General features: G+C 35.0%; 1 protein-coding gene across 2 annotated transcripts in view; it reads left to right on the forward strand.

The window, feature by feature from the left end:
- Positions 1–6,658: 6,658 nt before the first annotated feature.
- Positions 6,659–20,668, forward strand: part of Sox102F (transcription factor Sox102F) — a 417,100-nt gene continuing 403,090 nt past the window's right edge. Inside the window, exon 1 of one of the 2 annotated variants that reach the window (XM_070282385.1) lies at positions 6,659–7,191. The gene's annotated coding sequence lies outside the window, so the exon portion shown is untranslated. The remainder of the gene's footprint in view (positions 7,192–20,668) is intronic. The other variant, XM_070282381.1, reaches the window with a different exon arrangement.

A 20,668-nucleotide genomic window follows, 5' to 3' on the forward strand; every position in this document is an offset into this window, starting at 1 on the left:
ATCTGTTAGCTGTGAGACTAGTGCGAAAACCATTAAAATTTATAAATATTTAAAGATTTTAAATTAAAAAAAAACAAAACCACACCAAAACACTGAAAAAACCCAAATTGAAATATCTTTCTTAGTTTTTGAATTAGCGTGTTATTTTAAAATAGGGCGCGGTGTCACGCCCACAATTTTTTTTTAAACTGAGTTCTTTTGACCATATAAATTTAAATCAAAAATCGAAATCTAAATATATTGCTTAGTTTTTGAGTTAGAATGTGTTTCTTAAATAGTGGGCGGTGCCACGCCCACATTTTTTTAAAATCCTAAATCTATTGACCATGTGAACGTGAACCAAAAATCATAACTTAAATATCTTTTTTCGTGCTTAAAATATTATTTTTGATTGATCAAAAGTTGACCAGGACGAAAATGCAAACAACAGCACAAAGGATCATTTACTATAAGCAAAGATTATAAAGTACATAGATGGGACATCAGGGCCCAAAACGGAGGGGGGAACGCACATGCATACGATTCTATTTTTAGAACTCTTAACAATGTATGTGTGACTGCTCGCACGACGGAGTAAAAATGTTTTGGCTTCCAAATTTCAATTTACATTTCTCGATTCTGTTTTCGATGCGCCGATGTGGTAGTTGGTAGAACAAATAGTATTTTTGAACGCCGCAGATCGAGACAGGATGGTAGCGTAATGCCAAAGATTATAAAGTACATAGATAGGACATCAGGGCCCAAAACGGTCAACTTTTTGCGTCGAGCTTGTTGGTGAGGGGGGAACGCACATGCATACGATTCTATTTTAAGAACTCTTTACATGTATCCGTCAACTACAATGTGAGCCTTTGTATGTATGTGTGACTGCTCGCACGACGGCGTAAAATGGTTTTGGCTTCCAAATTTCAATTTCAATTTCTCGTTTCTGTTTCTGTCAATGCGCCGATGTGGTAGTTGGTAGAACAAATAGTATTTTTAATTGCTGCAGATCGAGACAGGGTGGTAGCGTAATGCATAGAGTAGTAACTCTATGTGTAATTTTACTGTGTTCAAATCCTCGTAAGGACTTTGAACTTTTTCTTTCTTTTATAATTATTTTTTTTTTTTCTATAATTGTAATATTTTTCTTTAAATTTACAATTGTAAAATTGTTTTATTCTTCCTTGTGTCCCGCTAATAAAATGCTAATAAAATTTCAAGGGAGTCCTTCCGGCATTTTGTCATCCGACACGTCCGTCACTTATTTTTACAATAATTGTAATGCAGTTAAAAATAATAATAATAACGTAAAAAGTAAAAGTAAAAAAAAAAAAAAATAAAAGTAAATATGTATAAAAAGAATCAAAACTAAAACTTTATCAAAATTGGAAAAACCGCCCGCAAATGTAATCGAACCCAGGACCCCTTGAATAAGGACCGCGCACTATCCATCTAGGCTACCCTCGAAGTTGATTTTATGATACTTAAATTTGGTGTTAAAAGAGGCGCAAGAAATTATACCAAAAACAGAGCTGACGAGTAAGGATAGTAAAAGATATATCTGATCTCTTTACTCTTACATTGGTTCCATTACAACGTTTCAAACTTTCATCGTTCCAAAGATGTTACGATCTAAAAATAGAATTCTCTCTCTCATCTGCCAGCCGTTTGTCGTGGAACCCGCTCTCAAATGTTTTCATTATTACAGCGGGTTCCACGACAAAAAAATGAAAACATTTGAGAGCGGGTTCCACGACGCGGCCTGCCAAAATGCCGTAGAACCCGCAGACATTTTTACAGCGGGTTCCACTACGAACTGAGACAATTTTAAGGTTATTTTACAATTTTGTATTTTTTTTATTGGATTATAAATTTAGAAAAATACATTAAAATAATAAAAATATAATATAAATAGATTTAAAATTAAAAAAATATATATGTCCCGAGCCTGGTTTGAACTCGTTTTACTTTGCACACCAGCCAAGCACTCTACCACTCGGCTATTCCTCATTCGTTGTCGCGCGAAAAATTTCTCAAACTTAATTTGTCGCGCAATGGAACCCGCTCGTTCCAGCGGGTTCCACTGCTGGAACCCGCCATAGAAAATTTTTCTTTGTATGAGATGTCCCATCTATGTACTGTATAATCTTTGGTAATGCAAAGAGTAGTTACTCTATGTGTAGTTTTTCTATGTTCAAATCCTCGTAAGGACTTTGAACGTTTTCTTTCTTTTATATTTATTTTTTTTATTTTTCTTTAATTGTAATATTTTTCTTTAATTTTATAATTGTAAAATTGTTTTATTCTTCATTATGTCCCGCTAATAAAATGCTAATAAAATTTCAAGGGAGTCCTTCCGGCATTTTGTCATCCGACACGTCCGTCACTTATTTTTACAACAATTGTAATAGAATAATAATAACGTAAAAATTAAAAGTAAACAAAAAAAATCAATAAAATAATATAATTAAATATAAAAAGAATCAAAAAGAATAAAACTAAAACTTTATCAAAATTGAAAAACCCCCGCCCGCTAATGAATTCGAACCCAGGACCCCATGAATAAGGACCGCGCACTATCCAGCTAGGCTACCCTCGAAGTTGATTTTATGATACTTAAAATTGGTGTTAAAGGAGGCGCTAGAATCCATACCAAAAACAGAGCTGACGAGTAAGGACAGTAAAAAATATTTCTGAGATGTTCCAAAAATGTTACGATCTAAAAATAGAATTCTCTCTTTCCCGCTCTCATCTGCCAGCCGTTTGCCGTGGAACCCGCTCTCAAATTTTTTCATTATTACAGCGGGTTCCACGACGGAAAAAATGAAAACATTTGAGAGCGGGTTCCACGACGCGGCCTGTCAAAATGCCGTAGAACCCGCACTTATAGACATTTTTACAGCGGGTTCCACTACGAACTGAGACGATGTTAAGGTTATTTTACAATTTTGTATTTTTTTTTATTGGATTATAAATTTAGGAAAACACATTAAAATAATAAAACAATAATATAAATATAAAATTTATACAAATATATAAATAAACAAGAAAGGAAAGCTAGCTTCGGGCGGAGCCGAAGTTTACATACCCTTGCAGTTAAAACCGGATATATATCGCAAACATCGGATATAGTTGGCTGATCCTTATGATTACATCATAATAAAACTAATTAACTAAAATAAAAAATCTAAAAAAAGTCCCAAACTTCTATCTTCAAAAATACGAAAGTTGATATTTCTACCAAGTACCATTTCCGATCGTTCAGTTATATGGCAGCTATAGGATATAGTCGGCCGATCCTAATGAAATTTTGTAGGTTGGATCAACTAGCCAAAAATAGAATCTGTATTAAGTTTCAGCTTTTTATCTTCAAAAACACGAAAGTTGGGTCATTTCCGATCGTTCAGTTATATGGCAGCTATAAGATATAGTCGGCCGATCCTTATGAAATTTGGCATGTCGTAATAATTTGCCAAAAAGAGGTCTCGTGTCAAATTTGATCTCTCTAACTTTAAAAACACCGAAGTTATACTATTTCCGATCAATCGGTTATATGGCAGCTATAGGATATAGTCGGCCGATCCGGGCCGTTCCGACTTATATACTGCGTGCAAAGGAAAGAAGGGTGTGTGCGAAGTTTCAAGACGATAGCTTTAAAACTGAGAGACTAGTTTGCGTAGAAACAGACAGACGGACAGACAGACAGACGGACAGACGGACCGACGGACAGACGGACAGACGGACATGCTCATATCAACTCAGGAGGTGATCCTGATCAAGAATATATATACTTTATAGGGTCGGAGATGTCTCCTTCACTGCGTTGCACACTTTTGGACAAAATTATAATACCCTCTGCAAGGGTATAAAAATATAAAACAACGCAACGACCTCCCAACCCAGCAATCGATTTTTAGGGCCGTCTAACTCCGTATCAGTCAATATGACTGTTAGTTAAGTTAAAAATATAAGATTTGATACACCTCTTGTTAGTCTCGCAAAGAGAAGATTCAAGAAATAAAAGCAACGTAAAAAAAAAAAAAAAAAAAAAAATATATAAATTGATTTAAAATAAAAAAAAAATGGACTTCTCGAGCCTGGCTTGAACTCGATTTACTTTGCGCACCAGCCAAGCACTCTACCACTCGGCTATTCCTCATTCGTTGTCGCGCGAAAAATGTCTCAAACTTAACTTGTCGTGCAATGGAACCCGCTCGTTCCAGCGGGTTCCACTGCTGGAACCCGCCATAGAAAATTTTTCTTTGTCTGAGATGTCCCATCTATGTACTTTATAATCTTTGCTATAAGGTAACAATAAGGGAATATTCCAAGGCGGTAGAGAAATAGAGTCAGAGATGCGGACTTTTGTGAAACAGACTAGAAATTTTGTCTTTGATGTTGGCATGCAATTCTCGGCCCTTAAAAAGAATTTCTTGCACTTAAAACCCAATTCCTTGGTCTAAAGTTGTTAAGCGAATCTCCAAGAAGAAAAATTCCGAACAACCTGCTGACTACTAATTTATTTGTTACCCCTACCCCCCATGCGGTACAAGTCGATGCATTTACAACGCAAAATATTTTACCATCTCCTACTTGTCTACCTACTGATGCTGTTCCAGTACCAAGGGACTTGATGAGCCTTCCTTCAGGGCACAATATTTATCCCATGCAAGAAGCGATCAGCGTACCAAGTACAAATCTCGAGCCACCTCTCATCTTGGAGCCTCCATTGTTGGACAACCTACCCTCTGCTCTAGCTTTGATGTCTCGAAGGCCTCTGGTTGGTGTGGCCCCTGAAGTTAGATTTTGGACTTACGCCGAGGGCGGTTGCTCCTCGTAAGGCCATTTTTGTCTCTCGGCTTATGCCGGATGCTACTGTTGATGATGTCAGGAGTCACCTGTTAAACCATCTTAAGGTAGCTCCTAATGAAATAGCTGTTTTTAAGTTTAACTTTAAGCATAAGCGTTCTATTTCTTCTTTTAAAATAGTTCTACTGATTCCTACCTTGAAAAAACACTTGATCCTGTAGCTTGGCCTGAGCACAGTATCATTCATGAATTCCTAGCAAAAGACCTTCAGAATCCTAGCCCTGCAGAAACTGCTTCAAAAATCTGAATAACATAGTATTTTCCTGCTGCTATCAAAAAGTTTGAAGTATTCTGGGTAAGCTGAGCAAATTTTTTACAAAGAGTGCTTCTTTTGATTTTGATGCTATCGTGTTCGAAGCTCTTTCAACAATAGATAGACAATATCATTCTCTGCTGGTCCTGACAATGTTCCTAGCTGTGTTCTTAGGCACTTCTTTTATATCCTTTGCTATCCTCTTACTATCTTATTCAATTTATCCTTGGAGATTGAACCATTTATTATTTCGCTTCATAAGAAAGACTCAAAATCACTTATTGAGAAATACCAGGGACTTGCTAAGCTATCTGCGATTCCCAAACTGCTAGAGAAACTGGTTACTTCCCAACTGCAATATTTTTGTAAAAGCATTATTTCCACTTCAAAGCCTGGTTTTGTCAAGCATCAATATTATATGCTATGAAATAATTTTATAATATTTGTGATGACGAGATGGCGAGTTGCCGCTATTGTTCATCAAGTTTCAAGCGCAGTTCGAGTTTTTTTTAAATTTTGCGATGCCTCATCCCGCCTCCAAGAATAACATATTTTTGTAGCGCCAGCAAAGGGAGGTATTTTAAAAAAGTTTTGTCAAACTATTTTTACGGCCCGCCCCAAAGCTGAAAACTTGTAGCGCCAGTTCAATCTACTTTTTGGGAAATGTTTTGATGCCAAAAAGTCATAACAGTCCGTTTTTGTTTAATCTATAATTTTTAAAGAGACTTCGATTTCTTAAAAAATTTTGTGTTATCTTCAACTAAATTTATGATAATGGGAAAACATTCTAAATAGACACTGTAAAAGTAGCACTAAAGTGATGAAAAAAAATATTTATATTTATGTATTGTTTTAATATCTAAAATCTAATCGAAAATATAGTTATTCTTATAGTTATATTTCAAAATCGTAAAAAGGGTGTTGACTGAGACGGTTTTGATGATTTTTACCAAGCCGTGTCCTACTTAAGAAAGTTTTACATTAAACAATTGAAGAAACACCTTGCAAAATTGGGAGAGGGCAACACAAAAGAAGGCGTTTCCACAATGCTTCGAAAAGTGATTGGATACGATAATAAGTGAGTATTTCCCATTGGCTGCGCATGTTGTTATTTTTCTAAATGATTACTCTTTTAATGAACTGTACTCTTAACCAGTTTCTCTTACTTAAGAGATCTGGTTATTAAATTTCTCTTGACGCAACATGTTGCAGTATGATGGGGCAAGAAATTTCAAAATTGAATTTAAATTTCGGAATTGCAAATAATATTAATATATATAAATAATAATATTTTTTTCAACGTTTTTCCGCCGAGGTTCGATTTGAACCAAATTTTTCAACCAAAAAAAACGCTGCTAAAAAACGTGTGCGACTTTCTGGAGTTTATGTGTTGAAAAACGTAAAAAATGGATTTTGCTCAACACTGGCGCTCGTCAAACCAAAACTGCAAACTCGAACCATGTTTGAGTTCGTCGCTCAGTTGTGTCCGAACCGAAATAGAGACACTTGAAAAAAATCAATGGGCTTCATTTAAAGTAAAGACGGGCGCGCTGTCAGGTGCACCAATCGCTACGCATTGGATGTACTTTAAAATCGCGTTTGCTGCCTTATTAACGGTTTGGTTGGCATCACACTATGCGATTTTTTACGGATCGTGTTTGCGTGCCAAATTTACGAGGCTTATGTTTATCAAGATTTAAAACTGTTAGAAACCTAATTTTAAATATTTAATATGAACAGGATACCATCATTTTATGAAACAATAAAAAATGATTGCTTTCTTTTCTTCAGAATGATACCAGAACTATTTTTCACTTTTTTTTAGTTTTTGAATACTTATTTTGTTCCACTACATTTTCTTGTTGCGATTCAAATAATTTTAACAAGTATTTAATTATATTAATTCGGAAACAAGCTTTTAAGGTTTCCCTTAAAACTTTCGTAATCCTGAGTTTTAAATGTGACGAAAAACAAGTAATTTAAACAAGTGTGCCATAGAAAAATTTCAAAACCTCAAATCTAGTCATTAAAAATAAAATTTTTACAATATTGTTCTACAATAGGGTGTTAATTCGATGTTTAAATCGGTAAGTATAACTTATATTTCGCTTGCGATTAAACACAAAATCAATTTGCTTAGTATGTGTGTCATTTTTTGTCAATAATGCGATGTCTTTTGCGCGTTGGTATGATTTAACGTAGTTTATTGATCCCGTCTGGTGTACCACATCGCAACAGGTGCACCGCGTAATCTTTGAATGTTGTAGTATTTAAAGCAGTTTGTGCGTCTTGCGGGGTACTGTCTGAATTCGGAACCGGAATCGAAACTCGCATTGCATGGAGTGGACCATAATGAAACAATATTCCATCCCGCTCTAAGTAGTTGCAGATTGTGCGAAACGGCCTGGACTGGACTGGTTTTTTCAGGACGCATTATGTTTATACGTAAAATTAGGCATGTGTGTGCATATGTATGTATCAGAAGGCAGATATCAGATACATAAGCACATATAATATTTAAAACCGTTTCATCGTTTAAAAACAAAGCTTAGCAAGTTACTCGAATTACTCGATAATCTTTGAATAATTGGTTTATATATATTGGTTTATACATATACCGCAAATATAGCCAAAAGTAAATAAAACAAAAACAAGAAAGGAAAGCTAACTTCGGGCGGAGCCGAAGTTTATATACCCTTGCAGTTAAAACCGGATATATTTCGCAAACATCGGATATAGTTGGCCGATCCTTATGATTACATCATAATAAAACTAATTAACTAAAATAAAAAATCTAACAAAAGTCCCAAACTTCTATCTTCAAAAATACGAAAGTTGGTATTTCTACCAAAAACCATTTCCGATCGTTCAGTTATATGGTAGCTATAAGATATAGTCGGCCGATCGTTGTAAAATTTGGTAGGTCGGATGATCTGACCAAAAATATAATCAGTACTAAGTTCCAGCTTTCTATCTTCAAAAACACGAAAGTTGGGTCATTTCCGATCGTTCAGTTATATGGCAGCTATAGGATATAGTCGGCCGATCCTTACGAAATTTGGCATGTCGAATAATTTTGCCAAAAATAGCGCTCATGTAAAATTTGATCTCTCTAACTCTAAAAACACCAAAGTTATACCATTTCCGATCAATCAGTTATATGGCAGCTATAGGATATAGTCGGCCGATCCCGGTCGTTCCGACTTAAATACTGCGTGCAATGGAAAGAAGGGTGTGTGCAAAGTTTCAAGTCGATAGCTTTAAAACTGAGAGACTAGTTTGCGTAGAAACAGACAGACGGACAGACAGACGGACAGACGGACAGACGGACATGCTCATATCAACTCAGGAAGTGATCCTGATCAAGAATATATATACTTTATAGGGTCGGAGGTGTCTCCTTCACTGCGTTGCACACTTTTGACCAAAATTATAATACCCTCTGCAAGGGTATAAACACGTGCCGTGTAAAAATATTTTTGTATACCCTTGCAGGTATGATACAATTATATAAGGTAGTCCATTCCACTGACATATCGTTCGGGTTTGGTCCCTTAATTTTAAATTGTCAAACTGAAATAATTAATTAATAATTAATTATAATTGTATCATGCTTGCAGGTATTTTATTTTTTGGCCGCCAACATGCCAAATTTCATAAGGATCGGCCGACTATATCCTATAGCTGCCACATAACTGAACGATCGGAAATTTGTATCGATCGGTATTTGGTAGAAATACCAACTTTGGTATTTCTGAAGATAGAAGCTTGGGACTTTTTTTTTAGACATTTTATTGTAATTAATTGGTTTTATTATGATATTTTCATAAGGCGCGGATATTTTCAACTATATCAAATGTTTGCGATATATATCCTGTTTTTACTGCAAGGGTTTTTTCCTTTCTTGTTTTTTTGGTCAAAGTGTGCACCAATTATATCCTATAGCTGCTATATAACTAATTGATCAGAACAAACAGAAGGACCCAATAGGCTTAATTTCGGAAGACGAAAAAACGTGCTTTCTTAAATAACTTATAAACAATTTTGGGATTGGGATGGTTGATGTGTCAATTGACGCGTGTGTAAAAATAAAATGTTATTCGTGAAAAATAATTTGTCTGGAGACTAAAATGATCCCACTAGCCTTAATTCAGTGAATCAAAATCCTTCACGATTACTCTAATTTCTCCCAAGGTGATAGAATTTTTTCGTATACACAGTGTTTTTTATTCGCACGCTAAGGCAGTCGGCTTGTTTTTCTTGTCCAAACCCATATTTTTGATGTTAGACCATGTAAGTCATTTTACGTACAAAGCATTCTTGAAAGATCAATATTCAATATTTCGTTTAGGAAATTTTTATTTTAAAGTTATCACCACTTTAATGTTTTCGAATGTCAAAAACAACCACTTCGATTTTACAAATATTTCAAGCACGGTTTTGTGCTGTATTCGATTCCATAAACCATTCCTCCAATGTCACTTTAAAAATTCCTCAACTTTTTTTTGTCGCACTGTGTTGTGTGTCTGGGACCACCAAATATTGAAAACTCCTGGATTTTGGTGCAGTTAAAAAAGTAAAAATTCGGAATTACCGAACCTTTAAAGCAGTGCTCGGCACACAATTTATTGATATGATTTTTATGCATAAGCATTAGTAACGCAGAGCGATCAACTTTTAAAGTTGATACAACCCAGTATGGGAATCGATATATTTACACATGTTAACAGACATTTAACATTATTTTTAACTCCTCTTAAAATATGTCGAGTTGGCAGAATTTGTTTTCCAGATATAAATTTCCATAGACATACAAATCCTATTGCCCATCTCTTAAAGTCTCTGAGATCCTCGCGCTCATACGGATAGACGGTCAAACAGTCATTGCTCAAAACGGTCTATGTTACATGATATCACACGAATACAACATACCCTTGGTCTCTACGAGTACCGGGCTTAAAAAGGGATTTACGTTTAGTCCATTTACAAGATTTTTTAAGGAGATTAAATCTCCTAAAAAGAGATATAAAGTATAAAAGACACTTTTTTAAATTTTTTACTTTTTTAATTTTTTATTTAAGTAAACTTTATAAAAAAAAGAATTACAAGATTTTTTCTGAGGGTTCTAAGGGTAACGTATAAAAATTTTGTAATAGTGCAAAGCTTTTATGTGTACGTCTATTTAAAAAGCTGCGAAAAACGTGTTTTGGGTTGTATAAATAGAGTCTGTATTCACATAGCAAAGAGACGCTGAAAATACCTTCGGCTTGTCGGGATAAAATAAGACGGCTGTTGACTGGATGAAAGCAAGGAAAACTAGTTGGTGGTGCTATTGTCTGTTTGCATCGATGAAAACAGCAACAGCATACTCAAAATAACAACAGGTGAATGCGAATCAAGAAATCAATAAAATAAAACTAGAAAGTTAGGTTCAACTGCGCCTTGGGACGTCCATCAAAGCCTGGTTAATAAAGCTCGATGTGTTTACAGTCTAGCTGCTTGTATCAGTTTTTATTCTTACAAATTTTATTTGGTTGTCAGAACCTAGCCGTTTATTTTACGGTAAACAGTCCAATCAAATTTAATATGGTTTTAACTTCAGTTATTTGATTCACTGGCTCCAAAACCTATGCTCTATCCTGAACCAAATTCAAGAGGAACTTGTTTCCTTGTTTAAATTTCTTTGGAAAGATCAGTTCATAAGGTACTGATCTACATATCTATAAAGTAATGTATGAAATTTTTATACCCTTGCAGAGGGTATTATAATTTTGTCCAAAAGTGTGCAACGCAGTGAAGGAGACATCTCCGACCCTATAAAGTATATATATTCTTGATCAGGATCACCTCCTGAGTTGATATGAGCATGTCCGTCTGTCCGTCTGTCCGTCTGTCCGTCTGTCTGTCTGTCTGTTTCTACGCGAACTAGTCTCTCAGTTTTAAAGCTATCGTCTTAAAACTTTGCACACACCCTTCTTTCCTTTGCACGCAGTATATAAGTCGGAACGACCGGGATCGGCCGACTATATCCTATAGCTGCCATATAACTGATTGATCGGAAATGGTATAACTTTGGTGTTTTTAGAGTTAGAGAGATCAAATTTGACATGAGTGCTATTTTTGGCAAAACATTACGACATGCCAAATTTCATAGGTCAGTTGATCCAACCTACCAAATTTCATAAGGATCGGCCGACTATATCCTATAGCTGCCATATAACTGATTGATCGGAAATGGTATAACTTTGGTGTTTTTTGAGTTAGAGGGCTAAAAATTGACATGAGAGCTATTTTTGGCAAAATAATACGACATGCCAAATTTCATATGGATCGGACGACTATATCTTATAGCTGCCATATAACTGAACGATCGGAAATGACCCAACTTTCGTGTTTTTTAACATAGAAAGCTGGAACTTGGTACAGATTATATTTTTGGTCAGTTAATCCGACCTACAAAATTTCATTAGGATCGGCCGACTATATCCTATAGCTGCCATATAACTGAACGATCGGAAATGACCCAACTTTCGTGTTTTTGAAGATAGAAAGCTGGAACTTGGTACACATTCTATTTTTGGTTAGTTAATCCGACCTACAAAATTTCATTAGGATCGGCCGACTATATCCTATAGCTGCAATATAACTGAACGATCGGAAATGGTATTTGGTAGAAATATCAACTTTTGTATTTTTGAAGATAGAAGCTTGGGACTTTTTTTTCGATTTTTTAGTGTAATTGATTGGTTTTATTATGATGTAATCATAAGGATCGGCCAACTATATCCGATGTTTGCAATATATATCCGGTTTTAGCTGCAAGGGTATATCAACTTCGGCTCCGCCCGAAGTTAGCTTTGCTTTCTTGTTTAAATTAAATTTTTCCTTTTGCATCCATTAAAACGACAAATTATGGATTAACAAGAAAGGAAAGCTAACTTCGGGCGGAGCCGAAGTTTATATACCCTTGCAGCTAAAACCGGATATATATCGCAAACATCGGATATAGTTGGCCGATCCTTATGAAATTTGGTAGGATGGATCAAAATATAATCTGTACCAAGTTCCAGCTTTCTATCTTCAAAAACACAAAAGTTGGGTCATTTCCGATCGTTCAGTTATATGGCAGCTATAGGATATAGTCGGCCGATCCTAATGAAATTTGGTAGGTTGGATCAACTAACCAAAAATAGAGTCTGTACTAAATTCCAGCTTTCTATGTTAAAAAACACGAAAGTTGGGTCATTTCCGATCGTTCAGTTATATGGCAGCTATAAGATATAGTCGTCCGATCCATATGAAATTTGGCATGTCGTATTATTTTGCCAAAAATAGCTCTCATGTCAAATTTAAACTCTCTAACTCTAAAAACACCAAAGTTATACCATTTCCGATCAATCAGTTATATGGCAGCTATAGGATATAGTCGGCCGATCCGGGCCGTTCCGACTTATATACTGCGTGCAAAGAAAAGAAGGGTGTGTGCAAAGTTTCAAGACGATAGCTTTAAAACTGAGAGACTAGTTTGCGTAGAAACAGACAGACGGACAGACAGACGGACAGACAGACGGACAGACGGACAGACGGACATGCTCATATCAACTCAGGAGGTGATCCTGATCAAGAATATATATACTTTATAGGGTCGGAGATGTCTCCTTCACTGCGTTGCACACTTTTGACCAAAATTATAATACCCTCTGCAAGGGTATAAAAACTGCGATTCGTTTTTTCCCAATACTTAACAATAGAAACTGCCCTACCCTATTTTTATAAATTTTCAGAGGGTATTAAAAATAAAAAAATGTTTCATTTTTGTGGATATTTATAGTATGTATAAAAAATGAAATAAGACTCAGTAACGGGAGGTTTGATAAAATAATAATTATTTGGTTAATAATGTTATCAAATTTTTTACATAAATAATATATATGTATATTCTACAAACGATTTGGATTTTACCCTTGTGCACGTTAGAACGCATATCAGACTAATCTAGCCATTTTAAGCTGCCGGCTTTAAACTTTGCATACATCCTTTGCACGCAGTGTATAAATTGTAATGCCCGGGATCTATGATGATATTATAAATTTATTTCATAAAGATCGGACCCCTGTGACAGTGAAAACTATGAAAATTGTGATTTACTAAAATTAAGATAGTCGGAACATTGCAGCCACCAAATACAATATATAATTATGATATTACAATTATATAATTACAGTATATCGTATATCGTCATATTGCCTTTCTATTTTTTTCGCCATTATTTGCTTAATTACCTGGTCGATGTGGTCAAAATAATAGTAGTGGCAAAGAAATGTTTGAAATAAATGAAGTTTATTCTTATTATGTTTTTGAGTTTAAATAATACTTTAGGATGTTTTCGAACATTCTTTTCACTTTTTAGATTTGACCTTATCATTTGGTCCTGGCAATATATATCCTGTGGTTGTATAAAAAAAAAATTCAAAAAAAAGTCAAAAATTGTTTTTTTTTTGGCTGTGCGTCCTAGCAGTGAGTTAAAAGAAATACCTAGTATAATTTTCCCCAAAACATTCGTTCAAAAACTTTTTCATCCAATTTGATTTGACCGATTTGTTCATACTATTAGGCTCGACTAGAGATGTCAACATCTATTCTAGCGATTCTTTATTTTGGGTCGATGCTTCGATTCGGTTTCAAAATATCAATGCATCGAATCCTTAAAAAAAAAATCCCACTACTTAAAAAAAAAGATAAAGAAATCACGTGCGAATAAGGGTATCGAATCCTTAAAAAAAAATCCCACTACTTAAAAAAAAAGAAAAAGAAATCACGTGCGAATAAGGGTAATTTAAAAAAAAGGATTCATTAGGGCCGGATCCATAGTTTTCGATAGACGCCCCGCTCTTAAACCTTATTCGGTAAACAAGCTTTTTTTTGCCAGTAAGAACCTATGGATTACAAAAATTTAATTTTTTTTTTATGTTATGATATGTAATTTTCATTTTATATTTTGTTAAAACTTGTATTTTGGATTTCATAGAAAAGTATTTTTTGTTTGTTTTCTAAATAAATAAGATTGAGTGGTCTCAATACATATGAAAACAAATTTTTTTTTTATTTAATCGATGTTTGGTTTTTGAACATCGAAAGTAATCGCTGCACTGAGAATCGATTTTTTCCCAGCTCTGGCTCGACCATTAGTTGGGTCACAATCATCACTGATCGTCACCATTACTCAAAAATTTGAAGCGAAGTGATACTTCCGCATTTTTTAGAGAACGTTACCCTTTTTTCGACGTTTTAAAAGCATTAAGAAATGAAGCATACCAGTTTTTTGTTTGAAGAGTGGTTTACCGACAACCGAATCAAGTTTATGGAATCACAGTCATTTAATCTCAACCCAATTGCGATCTTATGGTGTGAAGTGAAGTCTTAGTCTTAGAAATAAAACCACCCAAAAACATTCTTAAACATTTTTTGGTAGACTCTTTGCTTAACCTGCTATAGCTAAAGGCAGTTAAAATAAATTCTAAAAAATTATTTCAATATAACTTTATAACAGTGGGGGCAAAACGTACACACGTTTAAAATTTAAGTGTAGCAAAAAAACATTAAACAGAACATTCACTGAGGGAAAAAAATGTCTTCCAACCCAATTTCTGAGGAAGTTCTTCTGGAAACATATTTTTTTTTTTTTGAATTGGAACGTCAAATGAGGTAAAATGATCTTAAAAAAATTTGAGAGTGTGTTAGTACTGTCAGTGTGGAAAATGAGAGTTTGCCCCCACAGTTTAATAATAATCAATCGTTGAAACATTTTTAGAAAATGCACTTAAGCTGTGGTATATTTTTTAAATTTTCACTACTATTATTTTTATACCCTTGCAGAGTGTATTATAATTTTGTCCAAAAGTGTGCAACGCAGTGAAGGAGACATCTCCGACCCTATAAAGTATATATATTCTTGATCAGGATCACCTCCTGAGTTGATATGAGCATGTCCGTCTGTCCTTCTGTCCGTCTGTCCGTCTGTCTGTCTGTTTCTACGCGAACTAGTCTCTCAGTTTTAAAGCTATCGTCTTGAAACTTTGCACACACCCTTCTTTTCTTTCACGCAGTATATAAGTCGGAACGACCCGGATCGGCCGACTATATCCTATAGCTGCCATATAACTGATTGATCGGAAATGGTATAACTTTGGTGTTTTTAGAGTTAGAAAGTTCGACATGAGAGCTATTTTTGGCAAAACATTACGACATGTCAAATTTCATAAGGATCGGCCGACTATATCTTATAGCTGCCATATAACTGAACGATCGAAAATGACCCAACTTTCGTGTTTTTGAAGATAGAAAGCTGAAACTTAATACAGATTCTATTTTTGGCCAGTTCATCCATCCTACCGAATTTCATTAGGATCGGCCGACTATATCCTATAGCTGTCATATAACTGAACGATCGGAAATGGTATTTGGTAGAAATATACACTTTTGTATTTTTGAAGATAGAAGCTTGGGACTTTTTTTTAGATTTTTTATTTTAGTTAATTGGTTTTATTATGATGTAATCATAAGGATCGGCCAACTATATCCGATGTTTGCGATATATATCCGGTTTTAATGCAAGGGTATATCAACTTCGGCTCCGCCCGAAGTTAGCTTTCCTTTCTTGTTTTTTTTATTTTTTGTCAAATTCAGCATTTTTATTTTTTTTTAAGAAAAGTTTCTTATGTTCCAAAAGTTAAGGTATTATAAAAATCTATTATTAGTAAGCTTTCGAAAGAAATTTAAATCATTTTCCTAAGTCTCTTACAAAGCAATTTTTGTTTGAGTTTTTTGATAGCCCAAATGGGCACATAGAGAAAGAACCATCTCCGACCCCATAGGGTATATATCAGCATCAACAGCCGAATTGATACAGCCCCGTCCGTCTGTCCGTATGAACGCGTGAATCTCTGAGACTTTAAGAGATAGAGCTATAGGATTTGATATGGAGACTCCTATAATGCCCACGCAGTTCAAATTTGTTTCAAATTTTTCCCACGCACCCTTCCGCCCTCATAATTTAAAAATTTCTTTAGTGCCGGAAAAACTTTTGCCGCACTATTTCTCTAGTTAATTTATATGTAAAAAACAAATTTCACTTAAATCGGGCGATTTTTAAAGGAGATATATCTATATATATACCATTTCCCATGCAAGCGCGCTAAAATTTGGAACGCGTGGATCTCGAAGAAAAATCCGATTTGGAACTTGAACTTTTATGGCTTTCGCGCCGATCAAGTTTGTGTAAAACTTTTGGAGCGCCCACTCCCGCCCCAAAAAGGAAATCTCGTTGTAGCTCCAGTGTGTTAATGAAATTGAAAATTTTTTGATGCCAAACTGTTCCAATGGCTAATCTACACCCACAAGTCAAAATTCAGCCAAAATCTCACTCCATTCTATCCATGCTATCGACTTAAAACTTTGCACGCAGTGTTTAAGTCGGAACGGCCGGTATCGGCCGACTATATCCTATAGCTGCCATATAACTGAAAAATCGGAAATGACGAAAACTTTCGTGTTTTTCAAGACAGTTTTTTCGTGTTTTTTAAAATACCAAATAACGATCGGCCGACTGTATACTTTAGCTGCAATATATCTGAATGCTTTGAAATGGTATTGAAATTTGGTAAAAATACCAAATTTGGTATTTGAAGATAGAAGCTTGGGACTTTTTTTTGAATTTTTTATTAAAATAATGTATTGTATAATAAAATTCCCATAACGATTGACCAGCACTATCATATTTTATACACTGTCGGGTCAGGCAGCAGCCGCTAAATTAGTTATAGTTTATTTATTAAGCTAAAGTATGGATATATCGCCTTAGTTGGTCGCAAGCCGACTCTTTCGACTTCAACGGGGCTATTTTAAGAGAGCTTTAGCTTCGCAATCACTATGTCGGGCCGCCCTCTCCACTATCGAGAGCTTTAGCTTCGCGTATGTCTAGTCGAGCCGCACTCTCTGTCCATATTAGTAGTCACTGCTTAGCACCATAAACTGGATGATCACAATGGTTGATCCCAGTTTCATCTGCCTGCAGCATAAATCAAATATAACGTACTACAATTAAATTCGTCCTTCATTTCCCGGCATTGAAAACTCTCAATGACCAAACATACACTATCATTTTATAATGGACGATTGTTCAACCTACTCCTTCTTTTTTTTAGCTGCAATATCTCGCCATCGTTTCATATACAATAGATCAGGCGCACAAAACAAAACACGCTCAAGAACAAGCTAAGGCATTTATAAAATAGATGTAGCGGCGCTATTTGTATCATCCGCATTTTTCCGTATCGGACGCTCGGATAAGTTTTTTTGCTCGTATAACAGGAGCCTCGGTAGATCGGAAGCTGGATAATCGAGGTTTTACTATATTCAAGAAAGAGTTTTTATGGGTGCTAACAGAGACAACTGTAGCAGACATTTTTGTACTCTGAAAAAAGGCATAATGCGCCGGAAAAGTGCAGAATAAAACAAGCTGCAATGGATTTAAAATCGGACAAGGTAGGAGATACACATGGATAAAAAGCCGATAAAAATTTTTTTTAATAACAAGTTTCCCCTTGGAAAGGCAAGTAACAAGGGGGCGCTGTCGCACAATGTCGCGGGAAAAGAACAATGTTAATAAATATATAGAAACATAAGAAAGATAAAGAGAACCATTGCTTTGCTCTCTTCGAAAATTTAAAATAGATGTTTTTAAGTTTGAAGGAGAGACCCAAGATTTGCAGCGATACACCGAAACCAGTAGTCCTCCGCATACGCACCAACACCGCATACGTTTGCTTTGCTCAAGTATTGGTTCTTTTTTAAAAGTCCTTGATATAAAGATCGAATGACGTTATTACCTTAAGATAACAACAAGTAAGATAAAAGCTGTTAAATGTCAATGTTATTAACAAACAAGAACGGAAAGCAAACTTCGGGCGGAGCCGAAGTTGATATACCCTTGCAGTTAAAATCGGATATATATCGTAAAAATCGTATATAGTTGACCGATCCTTATGAGAATATCATAATATAACCAATTTATTACAAAAAAAAAATCTAAAAAAAGTCCCAAACTTCTATCTTCAAAAATACGAAGGTTGATATTTCTACCAAGTACAATTTCCGATGGTTCAGTTATATGGCAGCTATAGGAATTAGTCGGCCGATCCTTATGAAATTTTATAGGTCGGATAAACTGACAAAAAATATAATCTGTACTAAGTTCCAACTTACTACCTTCAAAAACACGTAAGTTGGTCCTTTCCGATCGTTCAGTTATATGACAGCTTTAGGATATAGTCGGCCGATCCTTATGAAATTTGGTAGGTCGTATTATTTTGCCAAACATAGCACTCATGAACTACTCTAAATCTAAAAAAACCATAGTTATAGCATTTCCGATCAATCATTTTTATGGCAGCTATAGGATATAGTCGGCCGATCCTGGCCGTTCCAACTTAAATACTGCGTGCAAAGAATAGAAGGGTCTGTGCAAAGTTTCAAGTCGATAGCTTCAAAACTGAGACACTAGTTCGCGTAGAAACAGACAGACAGACGGACAAACGGACATGCTCATATAAACTCAGGGATGATCCTGATCAAGAATATATATACTTTATAGGGTCGGAGATGTCTCCTTCACTACGTTGCACACTTTTGACCAAAATTATAATACCCTCTGCAAGGGTATAAAAACACCAAAGTTATACCATTTCCGATCAATCAGTTATATGGCAGCTATAGGATATAGTCGACCGATCCCGGTGGTTCCAACTTATATACTGCGTGCAAAGAAAAGAAGGGTGTGTGCGAAGTTTCAAGTCGATAGCTTTAAAACTGAGAGACTAGTTCGCGTAGAAACAGACAGACAGACGGACAGACGGACAGAAGGACAGACGGACATGCTCATATCAACTCAGGAGGTGATCCTGATCAAGAATATATATACTTTATAGGGTCGGAGATGTCTCCTTCACTGCGTTGCACACTTTTGAACAAAATTATAATACCCTCTGCAAGGGTATAAAAAAAAAAACTCAGTAAAAACCTTTTATTTTACTGGTATTATTTAATGAAATAAACATTGGTCGTTGGCCACATAGTGCTGTCTTAGAAATTCAAATCGCATTCAAATTTTTGTATTCTTTGATGGAACCGCAGAGAAAAAGAACCATACAAATAATGCGCAGATTTTATACGTGACGATCATCGACTTTTGTAATTTTTAAACTTGTGAGCAATTTACTTAATTTTTACTTTCACGTTACTTAACTGTTTATTTGTGTGCATATGTGTGTACAAATATGAGCTGCATATGCGACAAAGAAATCAAAAACGAAACATTGGCAATGAAGATAACAATGAACAAGAAAGGAAAGCTAACTTCGGCCGGAGCCGCCAAAAAAGAGCGGCCAAAAATACTTCTAGTCGAGGTAGGGACTTGAAACTTGGCACAAAAAATTTTTATTTGGTAAAATCGTTATAACTTCAACAATTTTCATAATTTCCTAATGAAATTGGTCTTGTTTTATTCAGAATAAACGAGACATTATTGATATGTACAAAAATGATACCATTTCTTGGAAGTTGTACCGAAAAAATGGCGTCAAAGTCCGAAAAACACGACAAAAATTAAAAATGTCAGTTTCTTGCGTAAAAATTTTATCCTTTTTGTTGAAAACCTTCAACATTTAACTATTGAAAAACAAAAAAAAATTAAAAATCGGTTAAAATTTTTAGGAAAAAAAAGTCCCGAAAAACCGCATTTCTAAATAAATCAAGATTTTGAGGGTGTTAGAAAAATTTCAAACATAGTTTTATACTATATTCGACCTAATGAATAATTCCTGTTAGGTCCCTTCAAATTTAGGTCTAGGTCTATTAATATATCAAATTCTATCTCATTTTTTTTGAAAATACCTTTAACTTCAAAATCTATTGAAGTTATCTATCTATTATCTATCTATCTATCTATCTATTGAAGATCTATATTTAAAATCATAACACTGTCTAAAGCATTAAGGAGCTAGTTTATTTCTTTGTTCGGTTTTTATGTGCCCCGACGTAGAGAACGCTCGTTCTGATGTAGTACTACTGGCAGGTGTCGTGAGTACTTGCAATGCAAAGTTTAACAAACGAGGATTAAGTTTTTCGGTCAGTTTCCACCAGTAAAAAACTTCAAAATCCATGCTTAAATTAACCCACTCGTTGCACTTTTTTTAATTTTTCAATTTCCACTTTTGCAATTTCATCGATGAAAAAATTTTTTTATATCCTGCAGGTCAAGTATGTCCATACTATCTAATTGCTGGCGGGTACAAAAAAAAATCTATTTCATGGCTAATGAACAATTTTTTCTCCCAAATGTTGTTCACATTGTGGCTTATTTAGCTTTTTAATGTAAAAATGTCAATGCTGTCGTGAGCATAATATGTGATTTAAGCTTGTAATTCGTTTGCAGCACAAAACACAAGGCGTATTTTGAAGTCTTCAACTCTTTAACTATAATTTTAACATTTTTACATAATTCTACCA

The sequence above is a fragment of the Drosophila bipectinata genome, chromosome 4 (genome assembly GCF_030179905.1).
Source record: "Drosophila bipectinata strain 14024-0381.07 chromosome 4, DbipHiC1v2, whole genome shotgun sequence".
Taxonomy (NCBI): domain Eukaryota; kingdom Metazoa; phylum Arthropoda; class Insecta; order Diptera; family Drosophilidae; genus Drosophila; species Drosophila bipectinata.